The following is a 13,045-nucleotide window of genomic DNA, read 5'->3' on the forward strand; positions in this document are numbered from 1 at the left end:
AATTCACTTCAACTTTAAGTAGTCCGTCTATGGTAGAAGTCAATGGAGCTTCCGATCGTGGTCCAAGAAATTACTCAAGACAAAACCATTGAGAAAACTATATCATATCTAAATGAAAAGAGCAAGGATCAGCATGTACCATATTTTTAGAACTCTCACAGTGTGGACTCTTGACAGTATCAGGAGAATCTGTAAAATAGAATATGCCACACTATTACAGTTATGTACACGAGACTATAACAGAAAATAGACCACATTTAGTTAACACAGAAGACGATGATCTCAAGCACACACACACACAACAGGACCGACAGAGTGACATTCACTGGCTGCAGCTGCAGCTCATCTGAAAATATAAAGCTAGGTTATATTTTATCTGGTAGAAGTTTCATTCATATGTGTAGCATTCTGGTTGGGGTGCTGAGTCAATCAGGAATTAAAATTCTTTTGAGGTAGAACAACATTTCTGATCTGATCTGCCTGTATTTTACGTATAAATCTAAGATGGAGTGTGACGATGTATACCTGTGAATTTGTAAATCTACAAGTATCGTTTTAAGAAAATCCCCTGTGTGGTTATAACAGTCAGTCAAAAAGTGTGGCTACAATTATCCAGAGATGTAAAATATGACTTGCAAATATGACGTACCAGAGACTCCTGGGACCACTGAAGCTGGGGATATATTGTTGTTGATTTCTGTTATATCTTTGCAAAAATGCAAAAACAGGTGCAGAGGCGCGGAGATCGTTCTTACAGTACCGTTAATGGTGTTAGAGCAGAATTCACAGGATCAGGGTAACAAACAGGCAAAAAATGTCAGAGAGTCTGTAAGCATCTAGCCGAGGTTTCTGAGAAGTCTGAGGGGTCTCAGAGTTTACAAAACCTTTGTAGAGTCCAGTTATAAATGTTATCTTTTTAGTTGATACATAAGTCTGTTAAAATCACGGAGCACCTGCAGTTTGTATCATTCAAGGAACAGAACATTTTGCACTTTAAATGTAGCAAACATTTAGCATGAAATGAGAACAAAAGATACATTTTCACAATTTCTCCTTTTGATCACATACACTAGTGATCACACTAAGAGGCACCAGTCTCTACCTCAGAACCTAAACCTTGCCCAAATTAAAACAAAGTATTATGAATGGACAATAATAATGCAAAAATAGATGTGCCAGATGCAACGTCTGAAATAAAACAGATTAGCAAGATGCATCACTCTTTTCATAGGATTTTTTTAGCTTTTATAGTTTTTATGTGTTTATAAACACAAAGATAAAACTTCAAAGTAATCATACAGACACTTGGAGTACAATTTTAAAGTAATCACAATGACACTCGGACAGCAAGGAGACAAAGAGCACTCAACAGCTACTTTATTTTATCCTACATTTAGGCCTGAGTCTGCGTCAAAGTCCTCATCCTCAGATTCGTTATGTGGTTCTAATGATTGAGACGAGAGTAATGGCATCAACTGTGTTGGTTGTTTAGCAATAGCAGTATTTATCAAGTACTCCGGGAAACTGCACAAGCAAGGGACAATACAGCCAACGATTATCAGGACTGTGACTACAATTCATAAAGTAGTAAAGACAGAAAGTATAGTACCAGCCCAAGAGCCAAATAAGCAGTATAACCAGGCAGACCAGGAATTCTCAGGAATGCCAGAATTTTCTGCCAGCTATGAAAGGGATTTAAGACGTGTTAGTGCTTTGGTGATATTACCTTCAGGAACTGTGTTATTAGGAATAAAGGTACAGCACTCAGTTTCAAACACTGGGCAAACTCTGCCCTTCTCTGCAAGAATCAGAGTGGTGTATTGTATATACTTTAGCCACATATTAACATTTATGTCTGTGCCAGATTTGATTTTTATAATTTTCTCAAGTGATAGATCAGTCAAATACTTAACAGGGGCAGGCATTGGTATTGTAATAAGGTGTTTTATTTACATCCAACCTAATGAAATCCATCTGGTCTCCTCCTGTCATTCTGGCATCAGTCTTTTGGGTGCTGATGTCTTGAGGTTTAGGATCTTTCAGTGTGAGTATTAATGAATTAAAACTACCAGCTTTAAAGAGATTTCAGCTTTTTTACCAATGAGGGGCAGCTTTTCAAATCTGGAGATAATTTTGGTTTAGGATCATACCCCTAGTCTACATCAGTTGTGGCAATAAATTTACAGAGGTGACATATTTTAATGCACATATAGTTTTCTGTGTGTTGATATTTACAGGGGTCCATACACAATTTATTATACACATAAGTCAAAGTTACACATATCACACCTTCAGTACACTGTATTGTCATTTTAGTCTGGTAGGTTTAGGTTCTGTTCAGTGCTCCCTGTCTCATACCTGAATATTGTTTATTCCCTTCAGCTGGAGGAGTAATTTTATGTGATGCTTGCAATGGAGTTTTGACCATCACGTTGAGTTGCCCGAGGTCCTCTCCTTCATAATCGATCAGATACCAGCATGCTAAAACAAGAAAAATAGATGTAAGTAAAAACAAATATAAAACTTCAGGCACTGTAGAGGAGAATGGAAAGTATGGCCTGTGTTTCCCCGTTTTCTCCTCTTTCTTTCTCTCAACCCCCAGAGGTGTGGGTGAGGATTCATAGCCATCTTGTTGTGGGACCTGAGCAGGACCTGTGGCAGCCACCGTAGCTATATCTGCTTGAACTGTTGTCAAGGAGTGCTGCCTGGGGTCCACTGGACACTTGATGCAGTGGGACAGGTCATACCACACTTTGAAATTTCCTTGTTGAATCTGCACCACTCTCCCGGTTGACTGGATGATTTTATATGGCCCAGTCTGATAAGGTTGAGTCCAGTTGTTTCGCTAATGCACCTTCACAGAAATCCAAGAATCAGGTGCTAGGACAGTGTCAAAGCCAGGAGTAACCTGCACAGAATGTGTGCACTTGTGTGTCTGCACTTGTGAAGTTCAGTTACTATCTTTTGCAACATCTTGACATAATCATGATGCTGCTTGCTCCAGTCCAAAAATGGAATCAAAAAGACTGATTGGTTTGTGCATTTCTTGCCCAGTCAAAGGCATGTGGGGTGTAAAACTGGTGGCTGTTCCTAAGGTCAAAAAGGACAAAAGGAAGCTGTGACCCAATCAAGTTTGTTAGTGCACCATACTTTAGGTAGTTTTCTCTTTATGGTTGGATTCATGCGTTCAACCTGACCTTGGCTATAGGGGTGATAACTGCTACAAAACATTGTGAAATGTTAAGGGACTTCAACAGGTCTTTTACTATTATAGTTGTGAAATGTGTGCCATTTTCTGATCTGATAAGGTTGCCAAACCTAGGTATCACATCATTTAGCAAGTGTTGTACTACTTCTTTAGAATTTGGTGTATTCACGGACAATGACTAGCATATATTGATAACCACAGATGTGCATGTTGGGGCCCATGTTAGTGAAATCCATAACAATTTTCATTGCACTGGGGAGCTGGTGAGGTATGCTGTTGTGGAGCTTGTGGTGTTCCTGCTTGCTGAAGTGGCTGAGGTTGTATGGCCATTTTTATAGCTGCAGAGAGTTGGTTTGTTGTTACTGGAAGTTCGTCCGGATCTTCTTTGACCGTCATGACTTAAGTGGGCTTGTTTGACTTCTTCTTATCTTTGACTTCAGCCTGCAACTTTTATGCAACATATCTTCTTTGTTTGCCAACCATTTGGTGATATGATGATTGCAGTGAGCATCAAATTCTTCTTCAGGCTTGGAGTAGAGGCCAACTATATCACTCAGAGAGCCCTGCACAAATTGAGTAATCCCTTGACAAGAGCAGAGAAGAACCTTACTGTAATTCCAGTGCCTGTTTGCAGGGGTTCTCCAGTGGTGTTATGAAACATTGTCTTGGCTCTTTGCTTGTAGGTATAGTAATCTTCACCAGACTTTAATTGGAGAGACAGCAGTCCATCTGAGATAATGGTCGGGAAGCGAGTTCTGAGTTCGTCAGTCAAGTCGTGGGGGATTGCTGCTAAAGATACACTGGGGCGGAGTAGAATCACCATCTTGTATTCAATGGCCGTTTGTATATTGGGGGCGGTGGTTTCATCTGCGGCTCTGATCAGTGTGGCATGTATGTCTCCCCCAGAAGAGAGGCCTCCTTGTGTGATATTTGGCAGTGACAGCATAAGAAAGTTGAGATCTTTGAGTGGCAATGGCTGATACATTGCTCTATGGGTTGCTGTGAGTCTCAGTGGTGCCAAAAATGTTTTGTCTTTCTCTTCTTGTATTTCATTGTCCTTCACCACAAATAGAGTAGGGGGAGGAGTATTACATTGTGGTGCTCGGGCAGCAGTTTATTTAGGATGAATGCAATGCTGTTCCCATTAATTCTGTCCAGTGATAAATGCTCCATCATGATCTTTGTTGTCAACAATCCCAGTGAAGGCTCAAGCTATGAATTCAGTGCTTTCCAGTGATCTTCGGCTCAGATGTAGTTTACTCGGTTGGCCCTTTTCAGCTCCTGACAACTTCCTGGAGTTCCTGGAGTTGCCCTAATTAATTTCCAAACTGAAGTATGTTTATTCTGAAAGATTTTTTCCAGCAGGTCCCACCACTTTTTTTTTAGGTATCTTTTGTATCTATACACAATATATAAGTAAAATGTCATAGAGAGGAAGATTCCAGGCTAAAATATAACAGCAGGCTACATGCTGGTGGTGGACCTTCAACCAGAAGATTAACATAAGTCTCATTTCCGTTGGTTCACTGTGGAGTGGGTTAGTATGGTCCACGAGTGCCTCTACTGTCCATAAAAAACTGAGGTTCTAGCTCACAGTTGTACCCTTTAGGAGGAGCGAAGTACAGTGAGACAATTAGACAAGGGAGTAGGCAGACTAGGGTGAAAGGAAGATGGCAGATATAAATACTGCATCTAACATTAGCCTAACCCAATGCATTATATAAAAAAGATGTTAATAATGTGGTATAGAGGTGCAGAGAAATGAAATAATTGAGGAAAAAAGCTTTACCCACATCTCCCAGCACCACAAACATGGAATTACTAAATGTGTTTTTGTGAATGGCTGATTAAAAGTATAATTCCGGAAAGATTTACCTTTTATTCATTAAGAAAACATTAGTTATGTTATGCTATAGTTCACTTACAATGAACAAGCATCTACAGTAAGCCTCTTTCTTTACTGCGTGGCAAGGCAAGGCAAGTTTATTTGTATAGCACAATTCGTACACAAAGTAATTCAAAGTGCTTTACAGAATAAGAAATACATTAAAATCATAATAAAAACAAATCAAAACATAAATAATCATGAAGATTAAAATTAAAAAAGAGAGACATAAATTGGAGAGAAGAGTGCGGAATGAAAACCTTTCAGTTATATGCACAGTTAAACAGAAATGTTTTGAGTCTGGATTTAAACAGCGTCACAGAAGAGTCTGTCTCACATGTTCAGGAAGACTGTTCCAGGTTTTAGCTGCATGAACCTGAAACGCTGACTCCCCTTGTTTAGTTCTGACTCTGGGCACCAGCAGGAGGCCGGTCCCTGAGGTCCTCAGAGTGCGAGATGGTTCATATGACACTAACATGTCACAGATGTACTTTGGTGCTCGGCCATGGAGAGACTTGTACACAAGCAGAGCTGCTTTAAAGTCTATTCTCTGAGGCACAGGAAGCCAGTGCAGAGACCTGAGCACAGGACTTATGTGCTCGTACTTCCTAGTTTGAGTAAGGACCCGAGCTGCAGCATTCTGGATGTTCGGCAGCGTCTCACAGCTCGTTTGGAGAGACCAGTGAGCAGACCATTACAGTAGTCTAACCTACTGGAGACAAATGTGCAATACAAAATATATATAATTGAAAGAGTGTAATCTAAATCGATGGAGAAATGAAAACAATGAACTGATGGACAACAACTGATAATGAATCCTATATCCTTCCTTTAACTTTTTTTTTTTTTTTTTCATGCAATTTTGTAAAGTCCTGCCCCCTCCTGAAATGCAAAAATACCTCTTTATTTTTTCTTGTGATCAAAGCTGTGTTCACGTGACCTGCTTGCCTCTTGGTCCTTTGAATAAACCATGTCTCTTTTTCTCTCAGGGCATAAGTCAGCATGAACCACAGCATCACGTAAGCATCACTGTATCTCTGTATCATCACTGTAACTGTAGGCATTCTGAGCATCATAATTATTCACAGCAATTACTTTCTGAGTGCTTTTCAAAACTTTCAGAGACCAAAGCAGAGTTTGTCATCTCTATAAAGTTAACAACAACTTGCATGCTAATGTGCACTGATTATCTGACAATAAAATGCCTTCTAATTAGAGGCAGAAAGCATGCAGCAGACTTATTTTGAGCTGCTTATACAATGTACCTGTACTGGGACAAGACACACATTTTGTTCAAATACATGTGAAAACCATAAAGGACGTCTAAAGACAACAAAAAGACATGATAACTGAGATGCATTTTGTGTTAAAACGATTGCCGTGTTCATAACGTATGGACTAGATTTTCCATGTCAAAACCGCAGTTTCCGCAATGTGCATCTGTCTGAAGAACAACAAGCCTAACCACACGCAACAGCTTCACAGAGCAGTGGGTTTTGATTTTGTGACCACTGCATTCTAAAAACAGAATAGACTTAGAGTAGACCAGTTAAGGGGGAACACAGGGGGACAAAACAAATGATAAACATGTATCTGTTTTGCTAAATTATTGTCACATGGCTCAATGTTGGCCTACCTGATTCAGGAAGTGCGACACACACTATTATTCTCACGCCATTTTGATAGACTAGAAAGAGAGAGAGGTACTATATTGATCCCGAGGGAAATTAAAGTTTTGGTGCAGAAACATTTACACTGTGCTTTTCAGTGGCCTTTGTGTCTCAGTCAAAGGTCGTGTTTAACAACTCAACTTTATTTCTAGAGCACTCAGCCAACAAAAGTATTGTTCACAAATTAAACAGGACACACCACAAATATTGACAAATGGTAAATAGTCAACTCTCAAAGTTAAAAACCACAGACACCAGTTTGGCAGGAGGACTGGTCAGGTAGGATCAGCAGATCCTGTATCCCTCCTCTATTTCCTGCAGCACCACAGCAGCATCCAAAGGGAACCGGGTGAACACAACAGGAAAGCCTCTTTTAAGCCTCACACTCACTCTGCTCTGGTGTTTCCATTAGTGATGAAATTGTTCATTCCCTCAAAGTATTCCCTCTGAAAGGTTTTCTGCCACATATGGTAGAAAAAACCTGCAGCATCTTCAATGTCCATAGCTACCTTCTTAGCTAGCTCCTCAGCTAACCTCTGGCACAGTGTCTATGGGGAAAACTATTTGTTTTTCCTGTATCCATGGAGACCATGCAAGAGGCTAGTTAAGGAGCTAGCTATGGACCTTCAAGATGCTACAGACCTTTTACAACAAATGTGTCATATTACACTAAATGTGTCACAACACCTTCCAGAGGAAATAGACCTACTTTTAGGGAATGGCTCATTTCATCCCCAACTAAAACACCAGAGGAGAGTGAGTGAGGCTTAGAAGAGGCTTTCTTGTTATGTTGACCTGGTTTGCCTTGCCTGCAGGACACAGAGGAGGAAGACTTAGGGCTCTTTGTCTCCTTAAACTGACACAGGATCTGCTGACCCTACCTGACCAGGTATGCTGCACTGAGACCTTTAACTTCTGACTGAGACACAGAGAGCCACAGCCACAGAGAAGAGCAGTACATTTCTGCAGCTAAACTTGAATTTTCATCGAGATCAATAAAGTATCAAGCTATCTGTCTATCTGTCTTTTATTTTGCATGGGGCTCTCAGTCTTGACAGCTAAAAGTTCTATATGGACTGCAAAGCTGTTTTAAAGCCTCCCAGAGAATTGCTCCTCTGTTGACTTGTTGGTGCACATGAACGTTGTACATTTATTAGAAATCAACCTAGTTTACATCATCTTGTGATTAGTTTCTGAATGAACTGCACTGATTCTGTCAAGAGAATCTGAACATGTAAAAGTGACAGTGTCTGTAGTTTGGACCACTGTCACATGACATCTCTTTAAAGTTTATGTGGTTTCAGAAATCAAATGTTAAACTATTTGGCAGCAGCACTAAGACACCACTCTCTACTTAGGCTGCAGCCTGAAGTGACCCAAATCTGATTTTTTGGCTTCTATGTGACCTGTATCCGATCTTTTAATGACAGTCTGAACGGCACAGATCAGATTTTTTCAAATGCAACCCAGGACACTTGGATATGTGGTCTTGAAACTGATACATATCCGATCTTTTGACATGCGACTTCAGTCTGAATGGTCAAAGCGCATCCATCCGACCTACACGTCATCAACAAGCGACAAACGTCACTATTCTGAGCTGAAGCAGGCGGAAACCGGAACTGTAAAATCGCCAGGTGCCAAGAGGGTCTGGCTGCAGACACATGGGGAAAGTGGAGCTCCACTCCAGACTGGAAACACGTGACCTCCACCGAAGACGTTATCTCTACTTTTATGTAGACCTATGGGGCAACGAAACGATTTATTTTGACCGCAATTAAATGTTTATTAAATAAGATTGTTTTTACGTTATGGAATTTGTTCGCACATACAAACACAGAGCAAAACGACCATCTGGAAGACGGAGAAAACATGTGAGTAACACGCTTTTAACTTTAGGAAATCATTACTAACACAACTGTAAATGTAAAATACAGCCATAACTCCCACAAAACTGTCAAATAAGTTTATTTTTAACTGCGTGAACCTCGGAGATTTGAGCTAAAAGTTTGAGTAGTAATCTGCAGCTAACGCGATGAAAAGTCAACTCAAACTTTCATATTTGGACAGATTTCCATCAAACACTAATCATGTTTTTACTGTTAGGGGTAAAGAAGCCCACGGAGTGATTTAATGAAGCTACGAGGAGAAAACGCCGCATTTTCACGCACAGTGACTGGGTTAAACTTGTAAACACTTGGCCAGTATAAGTGTAAGTGCGGTAAGATAAAAACACGCATTATTTCATGCATTAAACATAAAAGACAGTTTTTTATGTTTAATGTATAAAACATTAAACATGTCAAAGCTTATATTTACTTATATTCACGTAACATAAACCTCCAACGTGTGCATTTCATTCTGGGAATACATTATCTGCTTTTAACAATCCGTGCATGTTTGTAAAGTGAAAAGTAAAGAATCCTGCCTGGACGGGTCAGATATAAGGTGGACATGAGGCTCATTTAACAGATTTTGCAGACACTGTTGTAGATACTAGACACTTGTGTCTGTTCGGTCTGTCACATCTAATATCATAACAGTGAGTAAACTGTTTGATATTCATGTTCTTTTCTCATCTGCAGCTTCCTGTATGAGAACAACACACTGCTGGGGCCACAGAAATGTTGGCTGATGAGACGCTCATGATTCATGAAATGGGTCAAATGCAGATGACAAAGAAAAGTCAACACTGAGCAGGAGGTGCTGACCCAGACTTCTGCCTCTGTTTAGGTCTGGGACATGTTACATTGAAAACTCCAATAATAATAAGGGCTGCAAATGAATCAGGCTCATGTTGAAATCATTATTTAATTTTCTGAAAATACACATTTCTCAAATGTGTGAGATTTAGCTGTTTGGATTTATGTAATAGTTTTCTTAATGTGTGTGTCATTACAGGTTTTCAGTCTGCAGACAGAAATTTCAACCAGTCAGACTTAAGGCCCATTCTGCTCTTCCTCCTCCAGAAAACGAGAGATATGTCAGACTGAATGATCCAAGTACACTGGGTCATGTCTCCACTGTCCATGTCCAGACTCACAGAGGAGGAGGAGGTCCAGACTGCAGACCTGTGGGGCCTCTGGTTGCATCAGGCCTTCCTCCTGCACATTCTGTTTGCTGTTGTTCCTAATGTGTCCTAATAGTGATGTGTCCATAAAGATTAGGTTTAACGTCTAATTTCCTCCAGAAGTGAAACAGTAAAATGGTGGTTTCTGTTCGTCTTAGCTGAAGAGCACCTAAACAGCTTTATCACTGAGGAAGTGTCCCATGTGGCCTTATATGATCTTAACAAGTGTATGAGACAAAACTAGTCATATAAGTTGCTCATAATAAGTTTTTCTGAATGTTTTTCAGTCTGTACTGATGTTTGATTCATGATGAAATGTGCCATTTACTTTCTGTCTCTTTTGAAAGTAACTAATTACATGTACTATAAGAATGTACTATTGTACTGCAGTTAAGCAGTGGTATTCCACCTGATCATATTTTGGAAATTTTTTTTCTGCTTCAGCAAAATGGGAACAACTCTTTGAGAGTACACTGACATACAGCTATTTGTACTCACCTATTAATGCAGAGTGTGTTTGTGTTTGTGTTTGTGTGTAATGGGTTTAATGTTTGACTAGTCACATTATGATAAAGTATTTACAGTATTTATAATCCTTTGATTGTTTAATAAACCATCTTTTCTCAAAGCAGAGACGTCTTTCTTTATAAACTGACTTAAATACATCCCCGGTATAAATGTAATCCTTTATCAATTTAAAAATACTTTATTAATAATTAATAATCTCATCAGTTTTAGAAACTTAAGGCAATTTAGTCTATTTTAGATGTATCCCAGAAATATCGCCGTTTTGTTTTGCAAAAGTTAAACATAAGTTATCGTTTTTAGCCATAAGATTTGGATGAGAATTATTAGAATAACTTGGTCTGAAATTCCAACAGTTTGATTACCCGTGCGTCATCTGCGTGGTACGTGTTGTTAGCATTAGCATTAGCAAAGTGTCTCGGTTGCTAGGCGACGGGGCGGCTCCGTGGGCTACACCTGTCACATTTCAGCTACAGTGAGGGCCGCAGCCTTCACAACCTTCGAAAGCTGCCGCCCTAGAACTGGGACACGGCTAATATGGCTAATACGAATAAAAAATAAAAAATTAAAGTCTATCGTAGATATGACGTGTTTCCGGTGGAGGTCACGTGTTTCCGGTCTGGAGTGGAGCTCCACTTTCCCCATGTGTCTGCAGCCAGACCCCTCTCGTGCTCACTGCTCGCGTCCATGTTTGGACAACTTCTGTAAACACAGAGCACGCTCGCTGCGGTTGACGCATGGGGTTGACGTCATCGTGTCCTCCAATACGCATGCGGGACACTTTTGGGCCATTTACCGTTCACACTGGAGTCACAGACAAGTCACATTTAATTGAAAATGTGAACGACCTCGCAAAAACATCGGATTTCACAAAAAAATCGGAATTGAGCATTAAGCCCTGCAATCTGAACGTAGCCTTAGTGAACAGTGACTTGGACTCAATTTCATCTCTATATTTGATGTAAGACTAAAAATGTTATTTCAAACATTTAGTGGACAAATAGAGGCTGTAATTCAGACAGGGGTGAATCAAAATCTTAGAAGACATTAAAGTAGGACTAAACACCTAGACTCCACCCACAAATAGATCTGCTAAACTGGGACTGCAAAGACTTAGTAGGACTAAAGAAAAGTGCGAGGGTGGAGGAAAGGCAGGGTCTGGAGATATAAGTAGCAGTGTGATTGGTCTAACAGGTATTTAATCAGCACAGACCTGAGTGATGTCACATAGTACATGAAATTGTAATAATTATGAGATCTCCTGTTTAGCTGCTGTTACTATATACTTGTGTTTGAATGTGTCGTGTGACTACATCTGGCCTCACTCTGGGGCACCAAAATATGTAGTCTACAAGGGCTCACAGCGTGATACCATTAGATGTAGGGGGATAATTGATGTTACAGGTTGGAATTTAGGAGTTCTAAGTTAAAGCAGCACTCACGTGGCTTTTGTAAGTGTTTGGCTCTGACTAGAAGTAAATCTGGGGGCACCACTCAACAAATATTGAGAAATATTACCAATCCAATTTAATCAATTACCTACATTAATTAATAAATTAATTAATTAATTAATCAATTGTTAATTAATTATTAATTAATTAATTAATCTGAAGGTTCGTAAATTCTTGTCCATATCAGTGACCTGGAAACAACATCACTATTCACCAAAGCAAACTGGTTTATGAATATTTATTGACCAAGTTAAACAGACAGCATTTAAATATCAAATATGCAAATGAGTGTAAGTCGCTCTAAACTGGTGTCTAGAGATCTGAGATTGGACACAACTTTAAGGGTTATCTAAAGTTCTGAGTTGAGTCTAAACTGATAAAGTAAGCCATTCTGTGACAGTGCGCACACAACCCGGGGAGCGTGGAGCTGTTCAGTTACCATGTGGTCCTGTTGGGTCCAATGAAGGTTTGAGTTTCTCAGGACGTCAGTTCTGAAGAATCAAATGCGATAAAACAGAGGAAGGCCACGTGATCTGATCAATCTTCCAGGCTCAGTCGGCGTCAGGCTCAGTCGGCATCAGGCTCAGTCAGCGTCAGGCTCAGTCGGTGTCAGGCTGACGTACGCTCTCCTCTGTTCCAGAGGATTGGAGGAGACGTTTCAGTGTCCACGAGGTCTAACAGCGCCGGTCACAGATTAAGGTTCATCAATCAAAAAGACTATGTCTGCAAAAATGCAAATATTTAAATTTGCACAAATATGAAAGCTTCATTTTCAAATCAGATCAGCTACAGGTATTCGAATAAAAACACGGCGAACTGGTCAGAACTAACTGGGGTCTGTCTTTCTCCTCTTAAGTCTTAAGTTAGGCGGGAAAGACTGACCAATGAGGTGTGTAGTTGTGTGAGCTATGATGTGAGGAATGTGAGTTTTTGTGGGGAGTGTTATGACATAGCTCTCATATTACACACTATGAACATTTTTACACAAATAAAGTATTCACATGACATTTACAAATCAGTATTAAAACACACTGGCCATAGTTCATTGAATGAATTGAATTTCATTCCTTTCTTTCTCTGGAGAAAGTTCATTGGCTTGAGATTTAGAGATTGTTCCATCAAAATCCCATAGTGTCTTTTATTTGTCGATTATAGTCAGTGAACTCACTTCAGTCAATTGATTTATCATTAGGTGAAGCTTTATAGAAAAGTTAGTTTGTAAACGAGCTTTAATCC

The 13,045-nt window shown here is 39.8% G+C and overlaps 1 long non-coding RNA gene across 3 annotated transcripts; it reads left to right on the plus strand.

Annotated features, from left to right (window-relative positions):
* The first annotated feature begins 8,409 nt into the window (after positions 1 to 8,409).
* On the plus strand, positions 8,410 to 10,029 carry LOC129410618 (uncharacterized). 3 transcript variants are annotated; one of them, XR_008632933.1, is made up of 4 exons: positions 8,410 to 8,637; positions 8,870 to 8,984; positions 9,349 to 9,496; positions 9,665 to 10,029. It is a non-coding gene; the product is annotated as an uncharacterized LOC129410618 (long non-coding RNA). The 3 variants fall into 3 exon arrangements; XR_008632932.1 differs by having other exon boundaries at positions 8,870 to 8,975; XR_008632934.1 differs by having other exon boundaries at positions 8,870 to 8,967; positions 9,307 to 9,496.
* The last annotated feature ends 3,016 nt before the right edge of the window (positions 10,030 to 13,045 follow it).

This window comes from Boleophthalmus pectinirostris, unplaced genomic scaffold (genome assembly GCF_026225935.1).
Source record: "Boleophthalmus pectinirostris isolate CB_2022bp ecotype Guang Dong unplaced genomic scaffold, ASM2622593v1 HiC_scaffold_23, whole genome shotgun sequence".
Taxonomy (NCBI): domain Eukaryota; kingdom Metazoa; phylum Chordata; class Actinopteri; order Gobiiformes; family Gobiidae; genus Boleophthalmus; species Boleophthalmus pectinirostris.